The following is an 18,732-nucleotide window of genomic DNA, read 5'->3' as shown; positions in this document are numbered from 1 at the left end:
AGTAAGAGTTGTGGAGTTAGCTATACAGCAAATATATTCCTATAATACGTTATACAAATATTTGGTGGCAAAATTACATCAATTTTCTACTTTTTGTTCCCTGCTAAATACCAAATCCATGACACTTGTGCAAAAGCAATAACAATAAAACTGATCTACTGTCAGACTGTTGTGGCCTCACAAAAGGTATTTATGGAGACAACTTGCACAAAGCAAGGACCTAGCTTAATCTTTAGATTCTAGGTTAAATTATGTTTCCGAAAACATAAAAGAGGAGTTGGCAACCTTTAAAAAAAAATTTAAAAAAAAAATCTCATCAATAGATCACATCTGATACACTCGAACAAAGTTACCCTTAATCCTCTAATATGCTTCTGTGGAGTTCATCTAAACATTAAGATCCTCAATTTTGCATGTGCATCTTCAAATACTGCAAGAATTCTTGTGAGCTGTTATTCTATTACCATGATTTGCACATATTATTACCTTTTCACTCCACTATAAAGGAAAGAAAAATACTACAGACTACAATATACTCCTCCATCTTCTTTTTAAACGGTTGAGAAAATTCTGGGCTGTTATGATGCACACTCTGGAAACTCATCCCAGCAATAAGATAATGGCTACTCTATGTTAAAGTAAAATGTAAAACTCATCATTACTTGAGGAGGTGCTCTCTAAATGTATAAATCCTGAATGGCAGTCAATTAGTTGTTACTTTTACCACTTGCCCACACACCCGTTAAGTTAATGTTTTTGCACTCCCTCTCCCTAAAGACTCAGTAGAACTTTATGAAATACAGTGACACAAAACTCTGACACAGTCCTTGTTTCAAAATACACCTCAGATGGCAATTAATCAAAGGATGCCATGAGCTCAACAAAACCTTCAATAAATACGACAGGACTGAACATCTACAGCTATTGTTTCAGCTGTAAATCTTGTGAATGCTTTTTACTGTAGCAACAAACTGCTAATAAATTCAACTTGCATTACCAGAAACATATAAAGGACAGGATACACTTCATGATGTTTTTTCAGTGTCCTCCCCGAGCCTATGCACTCAGGCATATTGTTTCCAGAAATATTTTATAGTTAGCAGTGACACACTGTCCCCCCTACCCTCTCCCATGACTGATGAGACAGACAACATTGACTGAATGCCATTGCCTGGCACTACATCCTTCTTGCTCAAAAGAGATGGGAGGCTTTATGCTTACAATTCACATTAGCTTTAGCAGCAATCAACAACATTAATTGCACATGTATCATTGGGCAAATAGACTTCTTTCTTAAAAAAAAAAAAAAAGTAACAATAGTAGAAGTGCTATCCCTGCTACTGTGCAAAAGCGATGGGAGTTTTCTAGCATTCTTCTAATGCATGTATTCACTAAATGGGACTGACAAGCCAGCCACAGCTAAGGTTACTCAGTGAAGAGTCTCAGATTTTCAAAGTACTTCAAATATTAATTGAATAAAGTAGCACAAAAGATAGGAATTTCTCATCTACATTCGTTTCATTTCAGAGAAGAAATGATTCCTCCAGTGAGATTTATGGAAGCGTTCACATCCTACATGGCCTTAATCCCCATCAACTACAACAAAGGTCACTAGCTTGTTTTCCCTTTCACCTCATATTACCATGTTTTGTTCTTAATGAGGACATGAAAAGCGAGTGGACAGGGTAGTTCAGGACATGGTTTAGTGGGCATGGTTAATGGTTGGACTCAATGATCTTGAAGGTCTTTTCCAACCTAAATGATTCTATGATTCTATCATAGATCCAAAGAGAAAAAGGGAGAAACTGATATTGTTTGACATCAACTGAAGAGCCGGACTAAACAAAAGATCACAACCCTTACGCCTCAGGTCTAGAAATCTCTGTTAGTATTAAGTTGGTTTAGATTCAAACTGAGCCAGGTTAAACATACATGGCTTGTCAGCAAGCTGTGCTCCATTTAATACAGTAGTTAACTACTGACCACAGCATACACCAGCTGGGAGGGGGAAAACCATTCAGACAAAGCTAGCGGGACAGGTGTTTGCTCTCCACATATTTCATTGTACTCTTGATGTTCTTACTCAACATTTCTTTGTTTGCTTCTTCGTTTCTTGGAGGTTTGAAAGCCACCATCATCTGCGGCCTTCAGAAATGTAAAGCTGATTGAGCACAAAGGATTAAAGTGTAAGGTACGGAAGGTCTCTCTCTCTCTCCACACCCTCACCTACTTACTAACAAAAATCAGAAGAGGCAAATAGAGAACTGTTGCACAAAAAAGTAACTTGTTGCCACCTACCGCAATAAGGCGAGGTAAAGACATTACAACTGTTTCTCTGATATGGTTCAGCATAACCTGTTGAGACAGGGAAGACTGCAAATTCAAAGTTCATCCCAGAGACCTATAATCTCTGTTTTCTGGGATCTCAGCATTTTGCTGGTGTTCATCCTTAACAAGTTCTACGCAGCTCTGTTGGACTGGTCTTTTCCTGGCTGGCCATGTGCTTTCTGGAAGTAGAGCCATCTAACAACTAAGCAGAAGCAACAGCTTGGTAGACTCTCACTACTGAAGACAGAGATAAAGAGACTCCAGTAGAGAAAAGGGGGAAGAGGAAATGGAGAAAAAGATGAAGACTCCCCCATATAAAACTAATTTCAAAACCAGAGTTTGTTTTCTGAAAATCTTACAAATTCCTTCCTATAGAAATACTTGTCATCATGAAGGGTACCAGGCTTCAGAGGCCAATTGATTTTGCAAATGTGAAGGACTATGGTCACTAACATAGTAATAATAAACAAATAGTGCTGGTAAGTAAGGAAGTGACTATTCTCTGTTAGGAAGAGTTACCTTTCCAAAAAAATACAGTTTATGGAAATGACATTTCAATTGGGCATTTATTCCATTAAGTTCAAAAATAGCAGAAACTACCTTCTATTGCCAGGAGAACCATTAGTATCAGTACATGACATGGGTTTCCAGACAACTTTTTAGTAGCTTTGTTTGGTTAAAGACATACAGGTGGAATTTTCTGGAGAAACTGTGAACAGCTGCATTACAGCAACAGACACCAGCTCACAAGAGGTTTGATTACCTTCTGCTTGGAGACTGAGCCAGTGATTGTAAGAAGATACCTGGTTTTAGAAGGTGCTGCCACTGGTGTTTTGTTAGTTGGCATTTACTAACAGAGACCAAAACAGGTCTGTTTGGTTCAGGGCAGTTTAAGGGAAAGCTGCTTATTCTTTTACAAACTAATCCGTCTTCCCTTGTGTTCAGTCACATAATAGTCTGCAGTTCGCAAGTACCAAATACTAGCTAGCATTGTAAAGATGGAATCAATAGTATAATCCTATTAAATTCTGCAATGCAGGCTACTTTTCAGATATATAGTGGAATCCTCTTAAATTGATTTTTTTTTTTTTTTTTTAAATAAAAGGTAGGGTTATGTGAGGCTCTAGCTAGAAACCTGAAAAATACTGTCTACGTAATGCTCTTAAGGTAGCAGTTCAGTCTATCTTCCTCTGTACAGTTTCTGTATATTGGCTGGCATGTAATTGTGATACTTTACTAGATGATCTTCCAAAATAAAACCAAAGCTTCCTTAGTTGTTGTAACCATAGAGCAATGAAATAACTGATGATCTTACTCACATAAGGCTTCAATGAGAACTGACACTTCCATTTGCATGTGAGCTATTGACACCTATTGCCAAAATTCTTTCACTAACATGATCAGATTGTTCTTATTTATATTGAAAGCTAGTGTCACCATTTTCTGGAGTGTCTTTCCAGGTATTAGCTCTTGTACTGTTTACTCCATCCCAAACTTCATCTGCTTATATTTGAAGATTGCAGGATGTCTAAATCTATTTTGAAAAACTGTCACATTTGAACCTATGGGAAGATTTAATCTATTTCCCTCACATAGCAGAAGGCTAAGTACCACCTGTGACACTAGCTACCTGATTCTTGCATCAATGAAAATTAATGTTATCTACCCCAATCCACACACGGGCCACTGCAGCTAAGCAGTGTGAGTTATGGTGATCCTTGCTGATGGGCAGACCTAGATTTCCAGTTCTATCACAGCATCCATCCAGCAAGTCATACCATAGTCCATACATATTCCAGGACAGCCTGATATTTTTCTCTTGTCTTTTAGAACAAAGAAACTACACACAGCAAATTAAGAAATTCTTTCACTGTTTCCCTAGGAAAGATAATCTTTAAGTGTCCTACTTCCTATTTTTCCCTGTACTACCAATAATTCCCAGTTGTGCAGTCACTATAGATCCCAATGATATTTGCAGATGTACAAAAAATTAGGGCCTTTACAGTACCTCAACTACCTTGAGAGGCATATAAAAATCTGTAACTACAATTTGCAACTCAGAAAATCACAGCAACTCTATGATCAGAATGATATACTGACATTGCCAAAAATATGACGGATCTCTCATTTCTCCAAGCAATAAATGTACATATTCAATGCCTTCTAGACTAATTTGATGCATTTTGCAGATTAATTTTTATTGCCAGTGCCATACCAGTACCAGAATTTCTATATCCACAAATCAGCAGCAGCATCCCTCACACATATGGCACTAGCTAGAAACCTCCTTCTCTGAAATGGAGTCGGTGGAAAATGGACAGGAGCTGAAGGCTGGGCAATGCCTCTGCTTGACCCACTGGTGCAACAGGACCACAAGGGAGCTGGGGAGAGCACCCAGAACCCTGCCTTTGCCCCATCCATCTTTCACATTTTAAATTAATCTCTCAATAGATCACAACAACATGTTACAAAGGTTTGGGATTGACAGGAGGAAAAAAAAGCGCAAGTGTAGCAACCTCATTAGGATTCTGCTCTCAAAGGCTCCACACAGCTTTGTCTTTTGAAGAGTAAAAGCTGCTTAACAAGTCAGCAATAGCTCGGTCCCCCCCAGAACAGCTATGGTAACAGTCTTCATTGCACAAACACGTTTCTTGAACTACTTTCCCAAGTCTCCGCTAATGCGAACCTGTGGAGTGAAATAAATGCAAGACAGCTCTTTTGTCTCCCTGCTTTTCTTAAACACTTCACATGACAAGTATATCACTCCTGTTTCCTGTCTTTTGCCTTCTGCTAGAAAGAATTCATCAGAATACACATTTCTGCGATTAGGGATAAGTAGTTTATATGACTAAATCCACAGAATCAGTTGTCACAACTGCAGTCAAAGTTAGCCTAAGATTTCAAAGGATTTCTGCCCAACAGGAGCCAGATGGCAGTGCACTTTAAGATGTACTTGTTCAAGAATTCGAACAAACTTTTTTTAAGGTTAACAGGAATGCTTTTGGGTGGTTACACAATTATGCTAATCAGAGGACCACAACAAAACCAACCTACCCACCCTAATAAAACAGTTGTAGTTCTTCTCATTTTTGGAGACAAGCAGGCAGAAATGCTGATTTTTCCCCTTTACTCCCATTTTATCTCAAAATCTGGACACAAGCCTCTCCCAGAACTCAAGCTGTCCTTACTGGAGTGCCCGCAGCCCACAGGGAAGAGCACTCAAGCACCGCATCTGCCTCAGGAAGAGGCGGCACGTCGCTTTTGCACTCCAGGCACTTCGCGGCTATTTCACCCAGCCCGAAAAAAAAAATCATGTTGAAATAGTATGGCCAGAGAAATAAATTAAATGACTTGAGCAGTGTCATATAGATGTCTAATATTAAAACTCGATGGACTGCTTTTCTCTTGCCTTGCATGAAGCCTGAAAGGAACTGCTGTGGTTCTGTACAAGTGAGGGTCACGGGTCTGGCTATATCAGGCCCTTGCACAGCAGCCGGTCCAACGGGTTATGTAATCCTTTATGGGAATTTGATCCCTTCTTTCTGCCATCATGCTTCAGTGTTCTATTACAAACATCACAGATATTAAACACTTGCTTTAAAACCTTTCTACCGTACTGTATCCTTCCAAAACATGAACCCTGGGGATAAAGGGCAGGAAGCATGCGCTTATTAACAAAATGTGTAAAAAGCAAATGCTTTTCTGAATTAGTAAGTCACAACAGCAGCATCAATCTCAAGAGTAAATGAATGAGAACCACAAAGCAGAGGTCAGTTTTTAAGTTGAGATTTCTACTGATAAAAACTGTATGTTAGCTGTACCAAAATGTCAGTTATCCCAATACATACCCAAGTTTCTACAGAGTGGAATCAGAGCTGGAAATAAAGAAGCACTTAGAAATTGATATACATTTGCTTCACACACCATTCTAAGCACATGAGGCAAATCTAGCCTTTTTTGAAGGGTTGCTAATGCAAGTATTGTTTCCCTTCCCCCTGCTCTATCCCTTTGCCCTTATGAGAGATTTGAATTGCAGAAGCAGAAACCATCCTGTACTCACCAAAGCACACCACTGACATACCTGGCACAGCTTGCATATGTAGAATCACACATTTTATTTATAAAGCATAGGAAATCCTAAGCATTTTAGAAATTCTCAAAACGACAAAAGTCAAGTAAATATACATGCTTAGGGTAGCATATGCAGTGCTGTGTTCATTCAGAAGATGCTCAGGGACTGAACTCTTCAAGAAGTCCATGAATTTCTAAAACACATCAGCCTTGCCCTTTGAACAGGCACAGAGAGACGAGCTCGTAGCAGAAAGTCTTTCAACATCCCTGGAAGGAAGAGGGCCGTTTAAAAGCAGTGGTTGGAAAGCCCCAACACAGGACAGAGCAGTAGCGCTGATTTCCCTGAACAGCACAGAGTTCTTCCAAAAGAAACTACAGGATTAACAAGTCAGACTTCTCATGATTTCGAACAGTATCTGCTTAAATTTAGTAAATGTAGAGGCCTGTACACCCCAGGAGTGGAAACACATTACTGCATAAAACCCTTCATTCGGAACAGCTTGAACGTCAACATACTTCCGGTGAAAATCGCTTTCATTTTTTCCTTCCTTCCTCTTTACTTTATAAACAGAATAATAAAAAAACCCAACCCTGAAACAACGTGTTTTCTAACAGGCACCGACAAATTGACAGAGAAAAGAGAACAGTCACATTTCTAAGATCACTTTGTGTTATTTTTACACATACAAGAGAAACATCAGTGATCTAAAAGTATTATACAGAATATGACTGATTTAGCTGGTGCTACTGAGGCAAAGAAGATGAAACACACCTTGCACGTTCAATGATTCATTCTTGATAACAAATGATAGAGAAAACAGAAAAACATGCATAGATGATAAGAAACAGGTGTGGCGATCAAAGAGAGAGTGCTCAAGCAGGACATACAGTGCTTAGAAAGACTCACCTAGGTGAATAAAAAGAGCAGAAAGTCTCAGTGTTTCCAAACAGCCTGACAGGGCAAGAGCTGTGCAGTGCTTTGGCCTTTCTTGGCAACTGATCAGTGCAGGAGAGCACCAGGAGAACTGTGGTGGTACAGGTCAGCAGCACATCTAAATAGGCATAAATGAGAAAAAGGTGTGTCCACACCTGAAAACACTTTAATGAGTTAGTGTCATGGTTTAACCCCAGCCAGCAACTAAGCACCACGCAGCCACTCACTCCCTCCCCCCCCATCCAGTGGGATGGGGGAGAAAAAGAAGTAAAACTCCTGGGTTGAGATAAGAATGATTTAATAGAACAGAAAAGAAGAAACTAATAATGATAATGCTAACACTAATAAAATGACAACAGTAGTAATGAAAGGATTGGAATGTACAAATGATGCGCAGGGCAATTGCTCACCACCCGCCGACCGACACCCAGCCAGTCCCCGAGCGGCGAATCCCTGCCCCCCCACTTCCCAGTTCCTAAACTAGATGGGACGTCCCATGGTACAGAATACACTGTTGGCCAGTTTGGGTCAGGTGCCCTGGCTGAGCATGAGAAGCTGAAAAATCCTTGACTCCAGTCTAAACACTACTGAGCAACAACTGAAAACATCAGAGTTATCAACATTCTTCACATACTGAACTCAAAACACAGCACTGTACCAGCTACTAGGAAGACAGCTAACTACATCCCAGCTGAAACCAGGACAGTTAGCTAGTTAGAAAAATGTTTGTGTAACCATGTATATGAAAATTATTTCCAGTGGAACACTTCTGATACTTGAGGGGAAAAAAAAAAAAAAAAAGCAAGAAGTGTTCCTGTAAAGATCCATTTTGTAAGTGCTACAGTTTTATCTTGCCCTTTAAGACTAGAGGGAGGAGGGGGGAAGACGAATTATGATTCAGAAATAAGTCTGAATCATTTTTCCCTGGAACTATGCTTAGAAGAAGATAGTATTAAGCCTGCTGTATTCAGAGTTAACATCACAATATAACTCTTAAGCTCAAATATTTCTAATTTGTCTCCTAAATTCTCTAACTCAAATGTTTAACCTGTTGCCTTTAATCTAAATGAATTGAACATCACCATAATGATCTAATGAAGAATCTGATCTGCACATCAGCACACTTTTTCTGAGAAAAAAGGAAGCTAGAACCAGAATCTAGTATTCCTTTAAAAAGGTAAGATACCAAAGGACAGGGGTTTGCTGGAGCTGCTTCAGACTACCTCAGCTGAATTCAATACTAGTATCATTGAAGGCTCCCAATGCAGGAGTTACAAACCGATTTCATATTCTACTTCTGCGCCCACCCATCCTGCACTTGATGAACTAGCTTCTCATCTCCTGGTCAGCACCTTATGGAAGAGGTGGCAAACAGTTTTTTACAGCTTCTTGGAAGCCCTCCGTGTACTTCAGGCAGCACGCTCAGGCCAGAAGCACAGCAGTATTCATCGCGTGGGTAGTGCCGTGTCTTCACAACCCTGGTTCTGCTGCTGGTGGCACCCCGTGGCCTTGTGTAAGAACAGCAGAAGGCAGCTTTTTCTGAGCACAGCTTAGCAACTCATGGCCTTTGTGAATTGCAATACACAGTTTACAGACTGCGGTGACCTCTCTATTATTGTGAGGTTACGCTTAGAATCGGCTTTTTCAGAAAGGGAAAGTCTACCACTTACAGAATATTTTAATACTTCAGAGGTTTTTCTGGGTTTCATATATATAGCATGAGTTCTAGAAATACACACTAGAGTGTGTATGTATATATACACACACATACATAGCTACACCTGATCCAGTACATTTTGCTATTTGCCAATTCATTAACATGAACCCAATCATAAGCATGTTTTGCTCTCAATTATATCTATTTCTATTTCATTTCTAAATATTTAAAACCCAATTTTCTCAACACTTATAGCATCTAACATTTTTTTCCTGACTCATAGAGAAGAAACAAGCTCATTTCATCCATAAAAACGATGTGTCTTTCATAATCTGAACATTTTCAGCTAATTGCCAAATACAGAACCTTTTATTCAGATTTTAGTAAGTCTAAAGAAATGAGCAGGAGAGGGGAGCTTTAGTTTTGTAAGGGTGAGTTTCACATTCTATTGAACACAGATCTGTGAACTAGAAGTGATTTACCTGAGCCTTTGAGTAGCACAGTAAAAGAGCTATGAAAAACTATTCTGTCAAAATTTTGTTTGGAGAAAACCCTAAAGCCTCAGTTTATGCAATCCAAATAAGGAAGATTTAGTTAATTACCACGTGCAGGTCTTGAACTTCTGACATTCTTCAATATGCTGCTCACATACCCTACAAAGCCAAATCTTAGTCACTCATCCCTAACTGATTTCATACTTCCCCCCCAATCTGTCTTGCTAACGTTAAAAATGGTCTTGGGAAAACTCTTTGTACAGTTTGGCAGTCTCAATATCATATTTGTTTCACAATGAGTCAAAGATGACTTATGCTGTAGTCTAAATCATTCTTAAGCGATAACGTTTCGGGAGCTTGGGTTTCTTTTTTTTTTTTCCTTTGCTTAATTGTTTTCTGTATGTAACTGGTAATTATCTGGACAAAAGTCACAGACTGTAGCCCCAGCACAGGAAAGGTTGTGTGCATTCCCCCCACCTATTCAACCAAAAAGGGCAAGCAGGCTCAAGCAAACTTCACATTAGCCCAAAGATCAATGCTGGAATGTTTAGCCCGCTTCTTCCTCAAGCAATCAAAATCCTACTCCAAACACAGTTCATATTTCAGGGGGGGATATGTTTGATAAGCTACCTGCTGCTCGTAATAAGGAAAGTGGCCACAAATGTGAAAGGCAACCTACCCAAGAAAGGCAGCCCGCATTTTCTTTCTAAAAAATTTGATGTAAAAAAAAAAAAAAAATTGACGACTTTTACTATCTCAATATTACTGCCACAATCAGACTCTGTTACCTTCTGTGGACGTTTATTCTGCAAACAGCTGCCATCCCCTCTGGGGGTGGGAGGAAAGATCTCCAGAGGAGCAGCAGGACAACAGCTGTCCCTTGACTCCCCTTCAACACAGTGGTCTGTTTCTACTGATAGGAAAATCCTTTCTAACACCAGTAACACACCAAGAGTTTATGTTCTGCAACAGATAGTGTAGCAACGAAACCAAAGCTGAGCAGATTGAGGACAGAAGAAATTATTTTTGGACCACACAAAAACATGTCATTTTTTCATTTTACTCTCCATTTCTGCAGTAGTCTACATCATGTCTAGTTTAACTCACAGCTTTTCCTATTTCAGCTGCCCTCCTTTATAAAACATTCAAATGCACAAAGACTATTAAATAAAGTATTTTTAAGAGCTTGACTAGCATGAAGGTATGCTCAGAAATTCATGGGAAATGATGAAACTGTATTACTAATTTCCTTAATTCAACTAGCGCATGACATTCCTAGGCTTGAGTAGGTTTTTTTCTGTTACTAAGAGAACATAATGACAGCATCTCTCATGACTTGGACGGTCAAGTATAAACCATTCTCCCGTATCCCTACCCACTCTTCATTACTACCAGAGAGCAGACTTTTTGAGCCTGCTCCAGAGGATCTTTGCCTTCAATAATGAAACTAGTTAATTAGCAGGTCTGTCACTGGGCAGTGTAATGTGGGTAAATGTAGCTCACTACTCACCAGTTTCTAAATTACACATTCAGGAGACTACATTTAGTTGCATTTGACTTTTTTCTTCTGTCTTTCATTGTTGTTTCAACTCAGAATTATAACCAAGTCCATCTATACAAATTTCCTAAATGTTTTAATGAGGATGGGTAGCCTGAATTATCAAAAGGTTACAGAAACTGTTCTTGGCTCATCTCTATCCTTCACGCCCACATTTGTGTTTGAAGGCCAAGGTCTCTCTAGGATGAGTATTTATCACTGTTCCACAACCTTCCCTGCACACATTTATGGTAAGAGGGTCCACGGTTCTCCCATCCATGAAAAGAAAAATACAGAGTAACAGAAGATATCCAGCTGCCTATTGATAGAGCAAAAGAATCACACACATCCTTGTTAGGATTTTCTGTGCTTTAAGACTTTGACAATAACCCCATAAATACTGACTGCTCCCTAGTCCCTCATTAGAAAGCTCTGTAGCCAGAAGATATAAATTTTTGACGCTGACTAGTGATTTGGAGAGGTCCTATTTTTTTTAAACTAACTTGAAACAATTTAAAATGAATCAACCCAAGGAAGAATTCTTTCCTTGAAAGTGAATTGAAGAAGCTCTCTAAACACTGAAGCATAAATTTACTGGTCAATTCTGACAATTTAAGACAATATATTTTGTTGTTTTGTTACTAATTTAAATTATTCCACAGAGTACAATTTATCAAAGTTAAAATTGTTTAAAGCAAAATCAGTATTATCACTGCAGCCCAGCAATATGTTATATCTTCTCTGGTAACCCCTTCAAAGAAGCAGAAGTCATTAGGTTAAGACTGGAAGAGACGACAGTCCTTGCTGGAACAGATTTAACATTTAAGCTGAAGAGATGCACAAAACAGTTGATGCATTCAAACTGAACCACTGTGCTGAGCACCGAGATGTGTATTTTATCCAAATCGTTAACTATTCGGCTTTTAGTTTTTAAGCTTTTTTTTTTTCCTAAGCCATCTGTATTTTCTTTAGCTCCTGTCATACTCCTAGGTCCCTCTAGTTACACATTTGAGATTTAGCAAATGTGTAGAAAATTCTAAAACCCTTAGCAAATGGCTTCCATGGCATTAATGGATTAGGCACACTAATTTTTCTCCATTGGTTTACTTCTATGCCAACAGAAAGAAAACTGTCCTTTGCTCTTTACGGAAGTTACGATATGTTGTCCCAGTAAGTATGCCAACCTACACTGATACTATTCTGCCAGCTCCAAAGCATTAACATAGCCTGTTGGTTAGCTGCTATTTTTTACTGGCATTTCAGAGGGCTGTAACGTAGCTATTATGTGCCAAATACAATGCAGCACAGCTACTATTTGAAATTGTTCTGTAGGTGTAGTTCTCCTGTATAAAACACGCAATTTTATTTATCTTTACAGAAGACATTGTTCAGCAAATGATGAACATTGGTCCTTATTTGAGAAGTGGTGTATCATTAAGGAAAACTGTGGTCTCACAGTGGTGGATATTAGGAGGAGGGAAAGAAGAACCGGCCACGTGTACTTGCAAAGGATATGTTACTGGGTAGAGGTTTATTCCCAAGCCTGAACTATGTAGAAGGAATAGAGAGTATAGCCAACTAAGAAAAGCTAATTATTTTCAGACTTCATCAGTAAAAGCAGAATCAACTTCCACTAAAAACACACGTTACTCAGCAAACATATTCAATAATAGCACTATTAATTCATGAATGAAGATGCAGCTTACAACAGCATCCCATGCCTGTGAAGATACAGCATTCTCACAAACTGCTCATATGTGGCTTCCAATGTTTATACAGGCATTTTAGACAAATAATTGTATGGCTTCATCTAATTATCATGATTCCCCTGACACTGTAGTTATAAAGGTCAAGTAGGGTATTTCTAAGCAGTTCAGTTTTTGAAGCAAACTAAGAAGAAATTAAAATTTAGGGAAGGAGCAGGGGTGCGTGATCTTCTTTTGAACTCAGCCATGTGGAATTCAGTGATTAGAACTGAATTAATATTCTGAAGAATACATTAAGCTCAAGTTTATTTGCAAGTAGTTCATATGATGTACATCTCTATTTTAAAATAATTTTGAACAGTTTACATATTTGCAGACATCTTTACATTAAAGGAAATGTACAGTAAAAATAGAATGCAAAGCAAAAGCATTGCTACTTTGCTAATCCCCGGCTTGCCTCCACGCTAGCATTAAACTACCTCTTCCTCCAAATTCTTCCTCATCCCTATTCTTTTCCAACATATACTTCTACCTAAGACAGAGAAGTGCATTAAGGACTGAAGGATCAAGGACACTTCTCCCAAGCTTACTAGCAATGGCTAGAATAGGAACAGTTATAAAAGAAAATGGTATTTTTTTCAAGTGTTTCCAGTATAGCACCTGTATTCCAAAACACATGGTTCACATAGATAATTGCTTGCTTTCACATCCTTGCCAGGAAGTACTGGAAATTTATCTTTGACATTATAGAAAAGAACAGCTTTGCTGATATTAGCAATTTTTCTATTTAGTCTTGTTAGGAGACATTCTTAACCTACTGAAAAAAAAGCCTGATCAAAACTCACTGATTAAATTACAAGCAAGGGAAGAGTACATTGCATGACTTTCTTCTACATCTTTTTAAAATTATTAACACTGCAGCATTGCTACTCACTGTCAAATATCTTTCACTTATTTTTGAATGAGGTCTTCAGCAAAACTGCCCTCCTGTTGATGTTATGTGGGGGAAGTTACATTGTCCCTTAGAGATCGACTCTCGTCCTTCCAAACGTGGTGTCTTCAAGATTACCGAGCACGACAACATCTGGTCTCAGCCAAGAGCTAGTAACAATCCCATTTTGTTAGTGTCATCTAACTATTTGCATCATTCCTGTATGTTCATCAACGTAAATCCGGATACAGACATTCACTTAAGTGGTAAGTGGGGGCAGAGAGGCCAAAAGCTATGCTTCACTGATCAGACTGCTGTTCATAGCCTCTGGTCTGGTATAGCAGTATTTGCATCTCCAAAGTACGCTAGCCCTTTGTTTATCAGGTGTTTCAAGCATTTCTCACTTTCATAAAATCAGTAAGCCTCTGCAGAAGATAGAGTTTAAACTGAACTCAAGGAAGACTTCAAGTGAGTTCCTGAAGCTGCTTAGGTTTTACAAACAGGAGCTTTCCCTGGGAGATGCACCCCAGCACTTCAGACCTCCAGGGAGGGGGTCAGGGAAGCAGATCGGGAGGTCGGAGGAATGCAGATACAGGGAGAGCAATCCTTCCGATTTTACTTCTGTGTAGAAATGCTTCCCTTATTTCTACACTAAAATGTAAAATCATTAGTACCCATGTTACCTATTTTGGATGCTCCAAATAATTTCATTTTGTATTTTAATCTAATCCGCTTCGAATTAAAGGTCATTTCCAAGTGAAAATCTAATTGCTCACCGAAGGATAAGGTATCCAGCTACAAGGGATTAAATAACAAGCACGCACATTCCACATGCAGCATTTTAGGAGACAAATGGGTAAGAAGATGTTGTTACAAACTGCTTTTGTGGAATCACATGAGAACTAGTACAACAAGACTTTGGAGAGCAGGAAGCATCTTCCAACAGCAAATAACATCTAGGATCTCTTTCCCTATTGTCAGGGTAGCAGACCTTGAAGTGTTCTGGTGGTTTGGTTGGTTGGTTAAGGGTTTTTGTTTGTTTGTTTCTAAAACAGTTGATATCAGCTTCCTTTAATGAAAAGAACATTGGGCTCATCTAGTTCTACTTACAGCAGTTTCTACCTTCATACTGCTAGCTGCAATATGCCCACTCAAAACTTTGACAAGCAAATGAAAATTGACTTCAAGCAAAAGGATAATACTAAGCTAGTCCTCAAATCAATCTCATGCTGCCCAAGTATTAGGGTGTATCAGGTGGCAGCCAGGAACTTCCAACATCACCCACTGCAATACAGTAAGTCAGGCCACTGCCATCCCATTGATTTGTCCCCTGAATAAGGCTCAAGAAGCCAGTTAAAAGGCAATGTTGAAAAATTGAGGATTATTTCCAGCCTCTACCGAAATAGATAAAATCTCTTACACAAAATCCTTCCTTGATCTACCCATAAGCACTGTCATAATTATTTAAGAACATTGTATAGAATTGATTAAAAGTTCAATAATATAAAATTACTCTTGTCCTTAGGAACAAGAACCACTTAAAAATAGTAGGGGAGTTTGAGAGTTTAATTGATGCATTTTGTCATGACAACACTTCAGTAAACAAGCTGTAACTTGAAGAAATGAACGCCTTTGCTACCATTTTCAAAAGGTACTAATTTTCAAGTAGCAAGATGATTAATTAATAGAACAGACTGAAAGCTACTAGTTATCCATCTTCAGATTCTGTAACCAAGGCATAATACTATTATTTAGTCAAACATGTTAACTTAGATCAACCCACACACATTCAGCAGCTGTACAGAAATTCAGAATATTAGAGATTATTCACTATGGACTTAATTGATAAATTTATGCATTACTGGATTTAAGGTAATATTTTACTAGAGAGGATTTAAGTGGCTTTACTGTGTATACTGAAGACAAAGTATGTTCGGCTGATTGTCTCAGTGGGGCAGAAGGTCACTGCCTTGCTAGCTGAGGGACAAGACTGTCTTAACGGTTGTAGCTACAACAGCAGGAATGGATCTACCTGCTTATCTCTCAATTCACAGACTGTTCCTGTCACCATTAGCTGATGTTTTCAGAGTCAGTGAAGCTATTGGTATAGCAGACTCTATAATTATCCACTTACATTACTAGAAATATGCCCTTGTATTCACTAGAAAATACTTTAGCCAAAAAGAAAGGGGGAATAACTTTTGTCCTAGGATAGCAGAAAGCTTGATTTCCTTCATTTAAAGGATGTTTTTTCAAGATCCCACCATGTTTGAGAAATGACTGTGTATTACGTGTCAACATCAGATATCCAAACAGATCAACAACATATGCTCTATTAATTTCTTTTCCCTACATGTTGATGGTCCTCAGAAAAAAGTGCATGATCAGCATCTACCAACTGTAATGGGACTAAATTAGATACCAGCTGATAGAAGACTGTTGAGTAGTCCACCTTTCTCTTCTGCATTTTCTCCTGAGGTAATAAGATTTTTGGTACCGTTTGGGTAGTAACTCTTTGGTTAAACATTTTTGTTTTTAAAAGGTAAATTACCTGTTAAGTGCCTTTTGAGAGAGATTAAACAGACTTAGTTAATACTAATATACTTTAAGCTCCTATGAATAAAAATTCAGATATCACACTAAAAATTACTGCAGGATATAGAGTTACCTCAGAATTCAAGAAAACATTAATGACTGCTAAAGGAACTGATTTTGATTGCCAATATGTAAACAAAAAGTATCTTCTGTTTTTATCTACTTTTTTGTTTTTATCTACTGTATATATTCATTTTCCAGACTTGCAAAGAAATCACAACTGTTAATACATGAATCTGTAACTCTTCTGGTTACACAGATTACACCTTTGTCTTTTATCAACATTTATGTTGCTGCAATTATATTAAAAACATAAATTTGCTCCTGGCTAATGCCTAAGAATAATCTAGTTATCAGAAAGTTGTATCCTAAAAAAATAGCAGGTCATTTCTTTCATTTCTAAATGATAGATGGCGATAATCTTTTCAGATAATAATGCAACTATTGTGTAACAACATCTTTGCAATGCGGTTCACCTCTATGAAGTAAACTTTTTAGACTTAGTTTTTCCTAATTACATTTTCCTGGATCAAGACACCTTTTAAGGGTTGATAAGACTTTGGTCAAGCATGTGAACTACCTTGAGCTCATCCTCAATACTTGATTTTCTTGCTTTAAGGGAAGTCCAGTAATATAATTAGGATTTGTACACCTTGTGTAAAATAACTTATGCTATTTTGTATGTCTTCTTTCAGAAGAGTAGTAACACTATTAAGAGGTTTCTTTTAAAATTATTTTATTATCTTCTAATACATAAGATACTTTTTGTAGATAAACTTGTTGGGAGCAAGCAGTGTTTGCACCAATTGTCATGAGTTGATGCTTTTAACAGCTGTAGACAGCTATGGCCTTTAGCATAAACCCCTGCTGGTTTGCAGATTTGAATGATGTCCCTCATCAATATTTCTCTGCTCTACTTTGTGACAGTAAGAAACTCACTGAGTAGTAAAAAGCATCTTTACTTCCCTAATGTGAACAACCAGTGACAACTGCAAAATCATTTTGACATTTGGAGAGTTGTTAACATGCTCACATTCTCTTTAGCATCTTGAACATGCTAATTACAAATTTCATTACTGGGGGAAAAAAAAAGCAGTAAGCTCAATGCTTGAATTCTGCTGCATCTTCTTCTCACTGCATGATCACATTAGAATGATGAATTTGGGATAAAGTAAGGTACTGGCTTATGCCACTTCAGAGCACTACCACATTTAGGAACAAGACTCTTGCTAAAAATTGCACAAACCTACTCAAAGTAAAAGAACAAAGTCAGTGATATTCACGTAGCAAACGGCATGACGGTTCCCCAGTGCTAGAGGTGACGTGCATCCTTTGTCAGCTACACACTGAAACTCGTGATGCCTCAAGAAAACAAGAGTGGTAAGAAAGGACACAGGACACGTGCACATCCCACCCTTTCACTCAGAAAGCCTCTGGGCGGACGCACAGACCCGATTCTTGAATTCCCAGTGTGCTATGGCTCTACTGCCAAGGATAAATCCTCTGCCTGGAACAGTCTTGTATTTTACCATATTCTACCATAAAATCCTTAAAATGGGGCATGTTTTTCCATATTTGCCCATAAGATGCTGTAACTGAGCACCACATGATTAAGTCATCAGTTCACAGTTTATGGCGTTGCTTTTAGCAAACTTGTCGAAGGGCACATTATTATAACAGATGAAACTGGCAACCTTCCTACATGCTACAAAAATTTCCTTCAGCAGGACAGCCATTTATATGAAAGCTTCCTTACCAAAAATACTTCTCTCATGTATGCATATGAGCCGTGTATATTTATATATAAACCACTGACTTCTGTTCTACCATACAAACATTTGATATACATAAAAATATATCTTTTCTAGATGAAAACAGTGAAGAAAAAGCTATAGTACAATCAAGCTTTTTAATCAAGAGACACATGCACAGAAATATGCTGTTACTACTGAGTCATGATTGTCTAAGCAAGGCAAGGTTTAGAGAAAAGTGAGCAGAATCAGCTAATGTAGCTCAGTAAACAGGCCTTCAAGCACAGAAGCCCTTCCTTGGGTCTAAGACTGAGAGCCTGCTAAGGAAAGGCAATCCAGTTCATCTCCAGAAACAGGAGGTTCAAGTTACTGTTTCTACTCTACACCTGAACAAAGGCTTGCATAGGTCTGGCATACATAACCCCCAAACTTCTCTCACTGAGAGCAGTTTTCTGGGAGAACAGTCCTTCAATGAGAGCATGTAAATAAATGTCCCTAGCCCTTCACTTTGGCAGGTGGCATTGAAAACCAAATAAGATCAAGCACAAAACAATAATCAGTACTGTATTAGAAACAGTACGCTTTTTTAAAGTGCCATATTGACATCAATTTCACAATAACACAAACAAGCTATGCCTTCTCTTCTGAGGCAAGGCGTTACTTTACATAATAAATAACCATGGGGAAGACGACACCTTTATGCTGCAGCATTAAACCGTAGCCCCCAA

This window comes from Haliaeetus albicilla, chromosome 1 (genome assembly GCF_947461875.1).
Source record: "Haliaeetus albicilla chromosome 1, bHalAlb1.1, whole genome shotgun sequence".
In the NCBI taxonomy this organism is placed as follows: domain Eukaryota; kingdom Metazoa; phylum Chordata; class Aves; order Accipitriformes; family Accipitridae; genus Haliaeetus; species Haliaeetus albicilla.
This window is presented reverse-complemented; position numbering follows the sequence as displayed.